At 45.3% G+C, this 16,766-nt stretch overlaps 1 protein-coding gene and 1 long non-coding RNA gene across 17 annotated transcripts in view; one reads left to right on the top strand and one right to left on the bottom strand.

The window, feature by feature from the left end:
- Nucleotides 1-16,766, top strand: part of LOC122227036 (BEN domain-containing protein 5) — a 1,450,833-nt gene that overhangs the window by 1,167,087 nt on the left and 266,980 nt on the right. The window contains exon 1 of one of the 16 annotated variants that reach the window (XM_042951171.1): nt 3,846-3,932. The exons of 14 other annotated variants lie outside the window; for them this stretch is intronic. The gene's annotated coding sequence lies outside the window, so the exon portion shown is untranslated. Of the gene's footprint in view, nt 1-3,845; nt 3,933-16,766 lie in introns of those variants that run through there. One more of the 16 variants, XM_042951172.1, reaches the window with a different exon arrangement.
- LOC122227039 lies at nt 1,859-3,756 on the bottom strand. The gene is made up of 3 exons (XR_006205864.1): nt 3,666-3,756; nt 2,225-2,315; nt 1,859-2,045 (listed from the first exon to the last, which is right to left on the bottom strand). It is a non-coding gene; the product is annotated as an uncharacterized LOC122227039 (long non-coding RNA).

Below are 16,766 nucleotides of genomic sequence, written 5' to 3'. Positions count from 1 at the left end.
TTTTCTAGAAAGAAAGTCCTCCTCTGATTCCTTTAGTGCCCTGAGCTTGGCTTCTAGAAAAAGCTGCCCACGGTGTCCCTGTTAGACCCAGAGGGAAAGGAGCAAAGAAGTCCTCACAAGGAAGGGTAGTAACTCTAGTGCTAGGACACACCTTTCTCTCCCAGTTCTGCTCCATGATCAGTCATTCCTTCCCACCAAGCCTCCAAGGGAGGGAAATACACAAAGTCTGACCCATCAGAAGTAAAACAGAATCTTATTCTTAACTGGAGTTTTGGTTCCAAACCCTGGAAACCAGATTGTGAATCTGGTAAAGAGTAAATGAGATAATATAAGAAGCTTCTGCCATCAAACCTTGGCTTCCTTTAAATGGGGCCTAGAATCTCTTCTTTGGGTCCTATAATCTCTTCTCTCTTCTCTCGAACCACAGCCAAGAGTCCAGATCTTCCCAATGCCATGTGCTTGTTGATCTAGACATCTGAGAACTATCTGCTCAGTCTTATCATCACTGAACTCTGCTTGTGAACTGAGGGGTTTTTGTTTTTATTTTTATTTTAGTTTGGTTTTCTGCCAGGTCATCTCCCAAGCCTGCCTGTGTCTCTCTACAACAATCTGACACTATCTCTTCTTTACATATCTAATTCTCTTTATCCCTCAGCTGACATTACCTTCTTCTGGAAGGTTTTATCCTCCTATCCCTACTCTGCCTCCAGGCTGGGTCAGGTTCCTCCTCTCTGCTTCCACTGCCTCTTGGCTTCTGCCTCTCACAGTACTTACCACTCCATATTATTTTTGAGTTTATGTGAATGTTTTTTCCCAAGAAACAAAATCCTTGATGGCAGAGAATGTGTATGATTCACTTTGTTTCCCCGGTTTCTAACCCAAGATCTGGCACAGAGCAGGGAGTGTTTGATGAATGAATAAATTGAGAAATGATGAATATGTCTGGTCCAGTGTAGTATTACCCAGGAGGGAGGAAATAAAAAGGAATGTCTGATCCAGAGTCCTTATTGTAAATTAAGATGAACCTCCTAACCTACCTCTTACTTCTGTTCATTATAGCCTATAGCCACCAAAATTGCTATTCATTCTAAAATCACACCCAACCTCTTCCCCCATGGTATCATGTACATTCCCATCCCTGACTCCACTTTGTAGCTTCCTCTGGGCAACTCTTAGCCTTGGGAAACCCCTCTTCTGTCCTAACTCATCCCTTTGAAACATCTCTCCATTTTAATGCCCTCAAAAGCAATTCCTCTCCTACAAGGTCCCAGCAACACAAGAGGACCCACACTTATTTTCTGACTGAGCTTCAGATAGTAGCCTCTCACCACTTTCCTTGCCCATGCTACCCTCACTTCCAGACAGACTTCCCTCAGTTTACCTTCCTGCCTGAGCTTCCAGATCATCTCTCATATATTAGCCTTTGCTGAAGGCTCCTTGTCTTTCATTTCAGACATTCTTGGCATCTGTTCTCAGGTGTCAGAGATAGCCATGCCCTGGACACTGCTGAGTCAACTCTGCTAGTAGAAGTCTCTAACATCAGGTCCCACCCACTCCCCAGCTGCCTCATCTGACACAGCATAATGTGCCCTTCTAAATGAGCCTCCAAATGGCATTGTAATGAAGAAGGCTGATCCTCAGCCAGAGACCAAAGTGGTCAGTACAGGACAGAACCAAGAAGACACTTAGTAAGAACCAGGGATCCCAGAACAGAAACCAGAGAAAAGGGGGATTTAAACAACATAGAGGAAAATTTGGATCAAATTTTCAAGATCAGGAAGTACCAGTCCAAGTTGTCTGTTGAGTTTGAAAGAAAGCTAGAAAGGTACAGTGAGGATCAGATCTCATAGACCCTAAGTGCCAGACAAGAACATTTTAATTTGGTACAGTTAGAAATAGGAAGCCATTATAGATGCTTGAACAAAGCTGCCCAGGAACATGAAGAAGGCACAGACTGGAATGTTGGAGACTTGAGTCTGAGGTTCTCGCTTTGTCACTAGAGGGCTGGTGGCTGTAGATACCTCTAGATGCCTCTCTTCCCCAATCTGTCACAGAACAATTATGTGTCAGTGTCAAGTGGTCTTAGAAGCCCCTCTCAGCTCTTGGACTCCATAGCACAGACAGTTTTGACCTGAATAACTTGAGCTTTCCTCCATCTACCCACCATCTCTATCCCCCATTGTCTATCCCCAGTCTGCTGATAATCAGGGCTCCAGAGGGTTACCTCTTGTGTCCCATCTGTTGGAACACAGCCATAGAGAGAGGAATGCTCCTGCCACATGTGCTCTTGTTTATTCTTGATGCTTTACAGAGAGCTGAGGAAAAGGGGGAGGGAAAGAGAGGGCCTCCTTGAAGGATCAGTTTCAAGTATTATTGTCCCAGTCCATATGTAGGGACTGGGCCCAAGCACAGCAGACAGTCAGCCTGTGGGAAAACTTGGACCTTTTGCCAACTAGAATCCTCCAAAGGTCAAATTAAAGACTTGGAATTTAAAAGAGAAACAAATAAAATGAACTGAGTAAGCAGATCTCAACTGGTTGCCTTAGATGGGTGAACATGACAAGGCCATATCTAAGCCATTTGTGTTGGTCAGTATAGGTTGGGCTAAGCCGTCGGCAGATAAACTGTAAAATTTCAATAGCTCATCATAGTAAAGTTCATTTATTTGTTGACACTAACAACCTGAAATTTGGGATAAAATAAAAATGGCTTCCATTTACTGAGTACCTATTATGTACCCAGGACTATTCTAGATGCTTTATGTAAATTATGCCCTTTTTACACATGAAAAAATTGAAACTTAGAGAGGTGAATGACTAAGTTCAGATAACTAACAAATGGCAGATCTGGGTGCTGAAACCCACGACTATCTAGCTGCATGGCCTGTGCTCCTTCCCTTACTCCACACTGCCTCCCCAGTGGCCCTCTCCCTTACCCATATTATTCAGACACATCTTCCAAGGGAGAGGATGAGGAAAGGAAATTATTGGGCAAATGACCTAAGGAATGTCTATTCATAGAAATGATCTCCATTGTTCTTTCAGCTTGGCCACTGTCAACAGTGCAGCTTAACTGCACAGCCCTTTATTGTGTATTTGTCTCCCTAGATCATAAGGATCTTAAGGCCTTAGGACCCAAGGGCCATGTGTCCCCAGCTGCTAGCACCAATCCTGGCAGAGTGCCCAGAGAATGTTTGTTCATTGATTAAATGAATGAGTGAGTGAACTCATTCAGTTTTTGACAATTTTGAGGAGTCTTCAGATGAATGGTTGAAATCAGCTCATAAATCTTTAAGGAAAAAGTCTGTGCTCTATTGCTTCTTATATTTCCTGCATTTAACATAATAATAGGCATAGATTAGCTCTTACCACCACCCTCAATCACTGAAAAGTGGGCCCTATTCCTCATGCACTGAGAATGAAGTTGGAGAAATAGGGAGGAAGTGAATTTGGGGGATATTGCAAGGTTACAACAAGAAGACTTATTAGCCATCAAGATGTTAGAAGTAAGGGAAGAAATACATAAAAGAAATATAAGCATACCTATCTTCAGAGATGACCTCAGACCCCTAGGAACTATTTGGGTTATGAGTGAAGTGTGTAATGATGTGTCCCCAGACCACCTCAGCCTGTGGGCACAAATGGGGTCCCATTTATGGTATTCACCTGTGATTTGCTGGCTTATGCCCCTTCCTGCCAATGCAGGACTCCAGGCTCCTTCAAAGTCTTGCTTAGTTATTTCTGGAAGTCTCAAAGTGACATCACACATAACTCACAAAGGATGCATTCCACTTTACATGCCATCTACCGTGTTGCTTCTTTCCTGCTCAGCCCCGCCCATGAGGTTCCCTACTTCCTACTTCCTGTAATTGAGAGTGCTCCACCCTCGTCAGTCCCAACACCCACCAGGAGAAATCTGATGACCAACCAAAGGTATTTCCTGCTTATATCAAGCTTCCGGGACAAGAAATACTATAGCAACTGAAACTGCAGGCTTTTCAGTCCAAAAATTGGGAAAATGTTCATTTCCCCCTCTCTATATTCCTAGCTCTGTAGCCCTTTTAGAAACAGCTTCTACCTGCAACCCTTTCTTCCTGGGACTCAGTCACAGGTCCACCAGTCATATACCCCACTGTCACCCTCCTCCTTCCCTAAAGCAGGGCTAGCACATGTCCCCTTTGTGCTGATGTAGGCCTCCAAGGATCTTCCTTGATCAGACCTCTGCAAGAGCTGGCCCCAACCATCCTTCACAATAGACTGAAGCTGGGACCCTCACTGTTAAAGGATGAATAAAATGACCTCTCTTACTCTTTCTGAAATGTATTCTCCAAATACTAGTCTGGATATTTTTTTCCAGATCCTTTGTTAAACACTTCACAGGTTCCAAACATTATGAAAAGAGCTTTCTGTGCAGTGCTTCATTTAGTCCTTACCTCAGCCCTGGGACCTAAGAATTATTACCCCTTTCTACAGGTCCAGGGAGGGAAAGTGCCTAACCCAGGCCAGCCAGCTCTGGCACACTCGCTCTCCTCTATCGTGACTCACTGGCCATGGCCTTCCCCTCCTCCCAGGAACCTATATTGTCTTGTTTCTTGCCTTTGCTGATTGCCATCCACACCATTCATTCTCCTTGTTCTTCTTCTGCTTCACCCATCAGATTTGACATTCAGCACATTATTTCCAGCTGTGCTGCCAACCACTCTGGACAAGAATCTGATTTCCTCTGCTACCCTGGCCCACATACAGGCTTAGGCCTTCTTTCCCTGGGACTCTCCAACTCTGGCCCTGCCTCCTGAGTGACATTTGCATCTGGCTTCCCATGGCCTTGAAAGTTAAATCTGTCAGCCCTTTCATGAGGTGTGTGACCTTCAGGAGTATCTTAACATCTCCAGGCCTCAGTTTAGTTGATTGCAGGTCAGGGGTAATAATACCTGTCTTGGAGGTTTACTGTGGGAAATAAATATGACAAAATATTTAGGGTACCCAGTATGATGACTGACACATAGTAGATGTAAAGTAAACAAAGTACTCAAAAAGAGCTGATGTTTACTAAACACGTATCACATGCTCTGTTAAGTGCTTTGTTGAGTTTATCTTATCTAATCCTCCCCTCAACCTTTTGCAGCAGGTACAGTTATCATTGCATTTTACAGATGTATAAACTGATACCAAAACAGGTTAAAGGACTTACCCCAGGTCTCAGACCTTGAAAGTGGCAGGTCTCAGATGGAAGCAGACCCCCATATTTAATAACTCACTGTCTTGTACTGCTTGGCACAAAGCAGACCCTCTACAAATGGGGTCGTTGAGCTGTTCTTATTAAATCAATAGCTAAATGAATGCATTTTCCTTCTTTTTGTGCCATTGCCTGAGACACCCATTCTCTGCCCTAAGACTTGTCCACTCATTTTCTTAATCTCCTCAGGGGAGACTAAGATGTTGCAATTTCCTGTGCCCCCAGAAATGCACCATATTGCGGTCTTCCCTGGGTAGGGCAAAGCCCAGTCCTGACCAGCCCAGTCTCTGGCTGAGTTCCTTGGCCAAGAACAGCACAGAGAGAGATCCTTTCACAACTGAGGCTTGCCAGCAGAGCACTCCTGCTGAGCCAGGGCCTCTTGCCAAGCAACTTTCCCTGCCCCTCTGATATGCAGATGTGTGCAAGAATTCTACACATCTGCATAGGGCGCATCCAAAAGCTGTGACTTGGCAGAAAAGAAGGAAAATGTGAGTGTCAACTCCAGAGGAATGGCTGCTCCAGAGGGGCCAGGCAGGGGAGGACAGCAGATCAGGGCTGGGAACAGTCAGCTCAGGGTAGACGAAGGATAGAGAAATAGCACTATCCACCCCAACTTCCACCTCTCACAGAAAGGCTGGTGCACTTTCAGAAGCGTGGATACCATGAGCTTATCCAAGTGATTCCTTCTACAGATGTCCACATCTTGTGAGGATTATACTCTATTTAATTTGTATCACGTTAGCCTCTTATAAGTAAGGAAAGAGAAACACGGCAGCAGAGACAGTGGTAAGAACCCCGGAATAGGATTAAGACACCTTTCCACACAACATTCCTGCAATCAACATGTATGAAGCACCGATGCCTTGCCAGGCCCAGGGAGACAAAGGCGAATCAGACACAGTCAGCATCCTCAAGAAGGTACCACTGTCCGAGAGGACAGACCGGCAGAGAACTGGACAATATAGAGGAAAGTGCAGAAAGCTTCATGGGGGTGCAGGGTTGGTTAAGGTTAAGAGGGCTTGTCAGGGACTGCTGCCCAGAAGAGGTGATGACTGAGTGAATCTTGAAGACATGTGACAATTGCCCAAGTGAGCAACTTATTCTGTACTGACCCTACCAGGGCACAGCTGAGTAGATGAGTAGGTGCTTACTGTGTAAGCACTTGTACTTCACACACCTGCATACACACACCTTCTGAGGTGGGTGCCATGCTGGTTGCAAACAGTTTCTGGGTAACACTCATGCTGTAATCCAAGATCTTCCTTCCCCAGTGGTGTTTCCTTTCTTTCTTTCTTTCTTTCTTTCTTTCTTTCTTTCTTTCTTTCTGTTTATTTTTGAGAGAGAGAGAGAGAACAAGCAGGGGAAGGGCGGAGAACAAGCAGAGGGAGACATAGAATCCAAAGCAGGCTCCAGGCTCTGAGCTGTCAGCACAGAGCCCGATGTGGGACTCGAACTCACGAATTGTGTGATCATAACCTGAGCCGAAGTCAGATGCTTAACCAACTGAGCCACCCTGGCACCCCAATGTTTTCTGTTTCCTGAAAATCCTTGGCAAAAGATTCCTCAGAATCAGCTACTTTTCCCTGTTACTTTAAAAGCTTCATTCTCTCGTACTCAATGGTGTGGGAAGCCAGACAAAAAGGAATTCACCAGGACATCTTGAGCTCACCTTTGCTCTTGGTGTCCTTAGGCTCATCCCTATAGAGTCTTGTGCTGGGGACAAAGGAAGAGTAGTTTTCTGGTTGGAGGGAGTAGGGATTCAGTTCAGGAAAAGGCTGACTTGGTGAAAGGAATAGTGTCATTGCCTTCAATCTCTGCAAGAATATCTGAGGGCAGAACAAGGATCGATGTAGGAACACCAGAAGTAGGCAGATTTCTCAACTAGAGAGACTATTTCCCCAAGTCAAAGGTGCCCATGGGTGGGATTGGATGCTTTGAGAAGTAGTGAGCTCTCTGTCCCTGCTGGAGCATGAGGGGACCAGATCACAGCTTATTGGATGGGGAGGATGTTGTAGCAGAGCCTCAAACAAACACCAGGTGAAAGGTCACATCTTTTTGCCTTGCTCTACTGTATTCACATGGGAATTGACAGCACAGGAGGGTTGCTGAAGCCTCTAAGAGTACAGGGATTTGCATTTCCAAGGTTATGAAGAAAGACATGTAGTAAGTATGTGTATAGGCATCCAAGATGTGAAATGTGTGATTATTTGCAGAACCTAATCTCATACCTCCCTATCCTTGTTGAACTGAATATTGCAAAAATATCCTCATTCGTATTTGGAATGGTATGTTTCAAAGCAATCATCATTCTGAATACTCATTCCAGCCAGGAGACGACCTGAATATTGAATAGAATAAAAATGTATATATTAGATTACTTATTCAAATGCCTATCTGGCAGTTTGGATAGAATTAAGCAACAGTCCAATCTGGCTGTTGTTTTATGCATGGGATGTCAAAGCTAAACAGCCCTTGGAGAATATTCTCTCATTCTTTCCCTGCACACAGCCTCACCATTCTGCCTTGTTCACAGATGGGGAAATAGGCTGAGAGAGAGGGACATATAGCTTGGAAATGAGAGACCTGGGACCAGTAGCTACCATTTAGTGACCAGGCGAGGTAATATTGTCCCCACTGGATGAAGGAGGCAACTGAGGTTTAGTGTGGTTCATGGACCTATACTGTGTCACACAGCAAGTCAGTGGTGGCAGAGCAGCCTGCATCCCAGGCCACTGTCCTTTTACATTACCTCACCGGGTCCTGAATATAGCCAGAGAGAGCGCTCGTTGTCCTCTCATGCGACCTGCAGACTTTCTGCCAGGCTATGAAGTCTTGGAAAGTGATGATGTTATCCTTGGTCGGGGAAATTCCACTGAGTGTTTGGAAATACATTTTAGGGCCCCCGAACCAGGGAGTCTACCACACCACTCTTCTACCCTTCATGTCCTAATAGCTCTGTGTGACACCAGGCAAGAATGTATTGTTCTGCAATTACAGTCACAATCACAAAAAGCAATAACCCAAATTCACCTTTGGAAATGAATCCAAGTAATCTTTTTGAAGGAGTATGCTCACTCTGAATCTTGCTCAGGTATCACCTCTGAGAAGATTTCCCTAGCTTTCCATACCCTAGACCCCAGAGCACTTTTCACACAGTATTGTCACTGTATGTGAGGTTTTCTCCCCACTAAATCATGAGTACTTTATAACGAAGAACACCTGTGATTGTTTTCTGCATTTCCAGTGTGGGGCCTGCCTGGGGCCCCACAGGTGTCTGGGAAGGTTTGCTGAGCAAATGGATGGATATTTGGGCAGTATTTCTGCAGGGAAAGAAGTTAAGAGAAAGGGACTCTCCTCCCCTCCCCAACCAACCTAGAGTTCATTAATCTGTGGATAACAAAGAGGACCTGGCAAGCCCTTCAACCTAATGTAGTACTTCCAACCCCACTAACAGTGACTGAAACCAAGAACCCAACCTCAGAGCTTCCTGGGGTTCGCCAGTGTTGGGGAAGAAGAGAGCAGCATCTGAAGCACATGTTTCCACTCACACTTGAATCTCACTTCATCTCACCAGACCATTCTGAAATTGCAGTTTCAGCATTTTCTCCAGTCTCACCCCTGCTATCCTGCCCCCTCCAGGTCCTCAGAGCTCCAGCCTCTCCAGGAAGCCTTCCCTGGTCAGGTTGGCCAATGTGATGTCTCCACACCAGCCCCTCTTTCTCATCTGAGCACTCTTCCTTTCCTGCTTATCTGATGCTCATTGTCAGTTCATGGATGGTCAGTGTGGGGAGAGGCAGTGTGGCCAATGCACAGACCATTATGGGCTCAGAAGACAGGTACAAATCTCAGCTGGCCCAATGAATAAATATAGGTCCTTGGGATGTTCACTCAAACACTCCAAGGCAATAAAATAGGGGCAAAATTTTCTTTGCATGACTGTTGGGAAGTATGCAGGGACCCTGAGAATGGAGGACCTTGACTGCAAAGCTAAGGACAGTACTTATTCTATGGACAATGGGGCACCATGACAGGGTTTCTTGTCTGCAAATCACATGATCAAATATGACGTTTACAGCGAATATTCTGGCAATGGCACAAAGAATGGATTGGAGAAGAGGTCCCAGAGAAGAGAAACCAGACAGGAGACCTTGTAGGGATGGTCAGAGGTTGAGGGAAGTAAGGAGCAGAGGGGAGTGTGGAGTTGTAGATGATAACAGCCTGAACAAAGGAGGTAATAAGAAATAATAAGAAGAGCTAATGTTTATATGCTCCAACTCTGTGCCAGGAATTATGCTAGCACTTTAAAAAAATTTTTTTAACGTTTATTTATTTTTGAGACAGAGAGAGACAGAGCATGAACAGGGGAGGGTCAGAGAGAGAGGGAGCACAGAATCTGAAACAGGCTCCAGGGTCTGAGCTGTCAGCACAGAGCCCGACGCGGGGCTCGAACTCACGGACCGCGAGATCATGACCTGAGCCAAAGTCGGACGCTCAACCGACTGAGCCACCCAGGCGCCCCAATGCTAGCACTTTATAAGGATTATTTCATTGAATCTTGTTAGCAGCCTAAGATTTTTAATCCCCATTTTACAGGTGAGGAAACAGACATTGAAAGATTAAGTAAATTAGGATGGCATAGTAAATAAGAACTGGGATTCAAGTCCAGACAGTTTAACTCCATAGCCTGAGTGCTTAATCACTGGACCAGCTCACAACTGAAGTAGAGATTGGAGAAGAACTATTTAGAAGGTGGAACTGACAGGACTTGTTGAGAGATTGACTGGAGTGAGTAAGGAAGAGGTTAGAACACAGAATGATTCTCAGATTTCTTCCCTAAGGTCCACAGGTCCTGGGAGGCAAAGCCAGGATTGTCACCCAACTTTATGTAACTCCAAAGCACTTTTTTTCTCTTCACAGCATCAAAACATTTCATCTGAGAGCTTGATGTTCTCAGGACAGAAGGGATAAGGTAGAGGTTGGTACTTTCCCCAGAATTTCACAATTCCTTTATTTAAACCATTATACCATTACTAGTTTTCCTTAAGATGTGGAGGGTGTGGTTTCTTTACAGGGAGATTTAGTATCAATTGCAAAGAAAACTTGACAAGAAAATGCATTTGTTGGGGCAGCTTTACAGAAGCTTTGCTTCTCTGGTGCCAAACCAAATGCAAAGGAGGATTCTAAGTACCTTTGGGAACAGAAGTAAAAGGGCAGAACATCCACTGTAGCCAGGGGGACTGGTGAGAGCTTGATCTTGACACTCATTTGTTGCTTTATCATGCCTTTCCGAAGGCTCTTCTCTGTGCCAGGTTGGACACCAGGAATAGTGCTAGGTAACAGCCCCTGCTTGGGCATCTCATAACCAAGGTGTGAAATGGACATGTAGGCAGGCATTCAAAGGGCTACAGAAGAGGGCTGTTTGAAAGAAGAGGGAGTGTGCCCTCCATACAAGAGGAGATGCTATGTCTGGGTCTTGGTATTGGCCAGAAGCCAGGCCATGTGATCTTGAACACATTACTTAACTGAGCTTCCTCATTGTCCTTGGAACAGCCATGTAATCAATCCCATGGTGATCTACTCTTCTCATTAATCAAGGACCTGGGTTGGGATGCAAAGTCTAGAGCCTTGGCTGTCCCCTGGGGTGGAATAGGTTAGGTTTGCAGACTGTAGAGCTGGATCCTTAGGGTGAGAGCCAGTGTCTGAGGTGGAAGTGAAAAAGGAAGACAGGCAAAGAGTCTGACTCTGAATCCTACCATAAAGGGTTGGGTAGAGAAGCAAGTCCAGGAGTGAGAGGAGAGGGCAGACTTGAGTCCAGTGGCCATGGTTTGCAGTGGAGGGTGGGGCCAGGACCAGGGCCTAGAGACTGTCTCTGAGTATTACTGGAGTCTCTGTGGGACACTCTCATTCACCACTCTGGGTGCAGAGGGCTTTGTTAAGAGTACTGCGTGGTCTCAGGGCTATTAGGAAAATGAAGTGACATGGTATGTGCAGAGCACTTTGTTGCCTGGCACACAGTTAACCCTCAGGATTGTTACTCGTGAAATAGCTTTCCCTTTCTATCAGAATTCACCAAGAACTTTCAGTGTGCTAGGTCCTGTGGTGGGCACCAAGATGAGAAGGATGTTAAGATGCAGCCCCTGTCCTACAGCAGCACAGACATCTGGAGATACAGACTCACAAATAATATGGCCCGATCAAAGGTTCCAAGTGGCATATTGCAGGGAGAGGGGGAGGCATGGTAATAGGACAGGGTGAAGGTACGGTAACCCAACCCAAGGGTTCCAGGAAGGCTCTCTGGAAGAAATAATAGCTAAGGTGGAGGTTGGAGGTTAAGAGACAGTTAACCAGGCAAATATCAGTAAGAAAAACATTTTGGGAGCAGGCACAGCTTCCACAGCCACATAAAACACCACGGTGTGCTCAGTAAAGGCGGGTGTGAGGAGAGGCCAGAGAGAAGACTGGAGAGGAGGCAGGGCTATGCTGAGTCTGGAGACTAAGGAACCTGGACTCTATTCTGAAGGTGATGGGAGGCTAGTGAAAGGTTTCAAGCAAGAGAGTAACCTGGCCAGCTTTGTGCTTTAAATAGATCATTCAGGCTGATGGGGAAGAGTATATTGGAGAGGGCTAGCTGGAGGCCAGGCAAAATCTTCAGTTTGATGTTTCTGAGTCAAAGACCAGTTACACTTTGGTAAAATTAATTAGAGAAGACTCAGAAATGGGAACAAAGGCTTTTGCATCTAAAGCTAGATGTGAAATGTTAACATTTGTACTCCTATATACAAAGAGCTCAATCCCCATTCCCTGTGCTGTGAGGGGGCATAATGCCTTTAAGGACCCTTCCAGCTTGAATGCTTCAGGACTCAATAATTCTATTTCTCTTCTAGGGTATAAAATGGATGTTTATGCTATTGACCCCCTAACAGGACATATGCTTGGATTCTGCCTTCATTGTGTCAGTGTGTGTTTGCTCTGAATGTCTGCCATTACCTGTGTACCTTACCTGTTTTGTGGAAGATGTTGTATTTATCACTTGGTTGGCTAGTGTCAGGATCTGTGCCAAGATCAGGGCTTATCATGTGGCTAAAATGAGGACCCAGTCTGTGGCCACAATTGCTGCTCAGTCTATGATTATAAAGCTGAGAAAATAGTCCCGTTGATGTCTTTGAAATCAGGCATTTGGGCTTATTACCACAGTGTCTGCTCCACTTAGCTGACCTGCCAAACTATGCTAAGGGTTCTGGGCACATGTCCTGGAGGACTTCTGGTCCTCACTGTGCCTGACTCTGTGTATCTAGAAGCTGGAAGGAAAACAGATGCTCCGGACCCCCACAACCTTCAGTGCTTCCCTCTAAGACAGCACTAATTTGCATATTGGAGTTGCCCACTTCATGACTAGGAACTCCTGGAGTGAGGGAGTTCCCCCGACTTATCAGTTTTTATGAATTTCTGATCTCTGCCCATTTTAATTGAGGAATTCCCTTGTGGCAGGTACTGTGCCCAGTATTAGAGCTATAGATGTGCAGTAGCTACACACAACCTTTGCTCTCATTCAGGTTACTCTCTCTCAAGTAATGAGAAAATAGGAGCTCTGATGGGAGAGAAGAAGTCTAGGGTGCTAAAGGAACAGAGAGCAAGGGCCCTAACCAAGTGTGGAGTCAGAGAAAGTCTTTTTGAGGAATTGATATTTAAGTTAAGGCCTGAAAGATAACTAATAATTGACCAAATGAAGGGTGCGGGATGGCGGGGGGCAGCTTATGTGAAGACATAGAAGTAAAAGAAAGTTGGCCCATTGAAGGAACCACAGGAAGGCTGGTTTGAGCCTCCCAATGGAAGTGCTCTATATCTTAACTGTAGTGGTGGTCACATGAATCTACACAGGGGATGAAATTGCACAGCACTGAATATCTAAATGAGTCCATGTAAAACTGGTGAAATATGAATATGGTCAATGGATTATATCAATGTCAATTTTCTGGGTGTGGCATTATACTATAGTATGTAAGATGTTATCATGGGGGGGAAACTGGGTGAAGAGCTCATAAGATCTTTCTGGATGATTTCTTACAAGCGTATGTGAATCTGCAGTTAATCCAAAATGAAAGGTCACAAGAAGAAGAGGGAAGAGAACCAGGTAGCAACCCATTTGACTGCCACAGAGAATGAAGGAATATGTAGCCTGAGTGGAACCCAGAGAGTTGGTAGAGGACAGACTATACAGGATTAAAATTAGGTGGGACTTTGGAGATAGATGAAAAGCCTTTGGAAAGTCTTATTTAAGGAGTGACAGGATCAGGTTTGCATCTGGGCAAGATCACAATGGTTTGGAGAATGCATTGGGAAGGGGTAAGATCTAAGAGCAGAGAAATAAAAATTAAACTAGAATATAGTGGATAAGAAAGGACATAGGAAGATTTGGGAGATAGCTATGGGGTCAGAATTGATAGAATTTGATGACTGAGAGATGAGAGGGCAGGAGTCAAGATCTCTCGGGTTTCTAAACTGGTCATGGTGGATGACGGCTCTCTTTACTAAAATGGGGAACATTTGAGAAGAAATGGGCTTGGGATAAACGTTTGAAGAGATGACTTTGGAATATTTATTTGAGATGCCATTTAGATCTAAGTCCAGATGGCTAGTAAGCAGCTGTATGCACATGTGTTGGAGCTCAGGAGAGAAGTCTGCGCTAAGTGTATGAGCATACAGAATAAGAAGGCCAGAATTCTGAGGGAGAATGACATCTAAAATGTGGGTCAAAGAGGAGGAGCCTACCACGGAGACTGAGGATCATTAAAGAAGTAGGAAGAAAATCAAGACTACTGAAGTCAAAGGGAGAAAACGTTTCTGGAAGAAGGCCAGGTCAACAGTGTGAATGCTGCTGAGACCAGATGAAGGAATGTGTCCTTGAACTCGGTATGTCACTGGTAATGTTGGGAGAATGGGTTCAGTAGAAAGGAAGGCCAGGCTGCATTGGGGCTGAGGAGTGAATGGGAAGTCAGTGAATTCTGATAATAAGTGTAGACTGCACTCTCTCTCAGAAAGTTCTGCTTGTAAAGAGGAGGAGAGAAGGAAGTAACTAAAGGTAAGGCAGGGATGAGTGAGGGCTTTCAGGTGGCTGCTGTGGTGTTATTAGGCTGGGACAGGCTTGAGCACGTGAAAGCACAGATAGGAAGGGGACCTCCAAGATGGAGAGGTAGAAGATCTAGGATAGAGCACAGGACCTGGCATGGGGCAGGTTCTCTGTGAACACCAAGTGTTTTCTGAAGCCACACTTTATGAAGGGGGAGAGTTTCTGTGGGTACAGTCCCTGGGTTCTGTCACACTCCACTAACTTTTCTAAAAATGTTTCTGTGCTTCCTCTTTCGGGAACAGCTGGGCCATTAAGAACTGCACAAAAACCACCTTTTCAAACTCCCTTGAGGAGGCTCAATGTCAGATCAGAGCCAAGGTGCTTCCTCTCTGAAGGGCATATGTGGCTGAATTGGCCCCTCCCACAGCAGCACCCAACAGTGACTCCCAGCATGAGGGTAGAGCCCCCACACAGCAGCAAAAAGAAAGGTTCCCACTGCAGCTGCTGGCCCACCAAGCTCGGGGGACCCACCCACTTGGGAAATCAGCATGGCTGGGCAAAAGACATACTGTCTGACTCAGGACTTCTGAGTCAGTCTGACTCTGAAAAGGCAATATGGCTGACTAGATAACTTGAACAGCATGAACAGGTGTGCTGAGAGATAATAATCTCATTATATTTCATCCAGGCACCCCTTCAGTATCAGTCATTCCCCCTTAGTAGCTGCCACTAGCTTGGGCAAGGTGCTTAACTTTCTTATTTCTACAATGGATAGCAGTTCATGGGGGCGTTGTGAAGAGGAAAATGAGAGAACATAAATAAAAGAGGCAGGCATATGTTAGATTCTTAATAAGTCCACATTTTCCTCTCCTTCTTGCTAGGAGCCAAAATTTCCTTTCTCCTAGCAAGTGCCCAAGTCTTGAGTCTAAGGGCCAAGTCTAAAGAAAAGAGTGTCTCAGAAAGGAAGCACCTGACACGTCTGCACCTCAGGATGATACCATCTGTCCCTTGGGCAGGTTTTTGTTCTTTTGTTTTGTGGCTTCTGTTGTAAAAAAAAGTTTAGATTTAATACATGAAACAAAAATCCAGACTAAATGATGAGCTGAGGGTGGGGGAGAGTTAGCGAGAGAAATGTTCTTCATGTTATAAAAAGGATCCTTTGCTTTATCACAAAGTTTCTTTAGATATGTGCTCCCCTGTTGCAATTAAGCATTTGTTTACAGATCATTAATTATCTGGCAGAGAGGCTTGGCTGGAAGGAAGATGGCCGAGAGACACAGCTGGAGAGTTGGGAGCTTGTGCCAAGTGAGAATGCATTAGAACCAGAGATAGTAAAGCCCAGAAATGCTGGTGTAAATCAGAGATGAAAAGGAAGTCAGCTTCCAAGAGCGGAGTACACAGGCGCTCTGGAGACCTCTCACTAGGCTGGATGGGCGGGTGGCGGGCCATTCACCAAATCGGGGCATGCAGGAGAACAGGTAGGAGGAGGTAAGGGTAGGGGTAGAAAGCAGGGTCTAGTTCAATTTGGAACATTTTTGTAAGAGGTGTCTGTGGGATAGCAAGGTGGAGAAGTCTAGAAGGCAGATAAATATCCCCACTGAGCTCCAGCAGTGATTACATATTGGTCGTTTCTCCCAAATTCTAAAACTAGTTCACATTTTTCTGATTCTGCACACACCAGGCTTTCTAGCACAAACGGTGTCCCCTCTCCCTAAGCCCATACTTGCTGAGCCTTTAGCCATCCTTCAGGCCCCAGCTCCAACTATTCTTTCTGAGAAGCCTTCACTGGCTTCCTCAGGCAGACACAGACTGTCCATTTCCTGGACAAACTGCCTCCACTTATACATACCTCTACTAGCACTGAGCCCCACAAGAAGTCTTCCTGGTTTAACCAAGATTACGTAATTGGATAAATGTAACAGGCTCAACTCAACAAACTCAGTCAGTGTTTTCCACTCTGTCATAGTTATTGCATTTGCTCCCTTGCATATCTCCCCAAGTATATTGGTTTTCCAGTGCTGCTGAAAAAGTACCAGAAACTGGGTGGCTTAAAACAAATTTGGGGTGCCTGTGTGCTCAGATGATTAAGCGTCCGACTTCAGCTCAGGTCATGATCTCACAGTCCATGGGTTCAAGCTCCGCGTTGGGCTCTGTGCTGACAGCTCAGAGCCTGGAGCCTCCTTCGGATTCTGTGTCTCCCTCTCTCTCTGTTCCTCCCCCACTCGCACTCTCTCTCTCAAAAATAAAGATATTAAAAAAATTTTTAAAGAGAAATTTATTCTCTCACTGTTCTGAAGGCCAGAAGTCCAACATCAAGGTGTCCACAGAGCCATGCTCCCTCCTTCTTTGCTTCTTCCTAGTTTCTGCTGGTGGCCATCAATCTTTTGCATTCCTTAGCTTACAGCTACATCTCTCAAATCTCTGCCTCTGTGGTCGTGTGGCATTATCCCTGTATGTCTCTGTC

The sequence above is a fragment of the Panthera leo genome, chromosome C1 (assembly GCF_018350215.1).
Source record: "Panthera leo isolate Ple1 chromosome C1, P.leo_Ple1_pat1.1, whole genome shotgun sequence".
Classification (NCBI taxonomy): domain Eukaryota; kingdom Metazoa; phylum Chordata; class Mammalia; order Carnivora; family Felidae; genus Panthera; species Panthera leo.
This window is presented reverse-complemented; position numbering and strand designations above follow the sequence as displayed.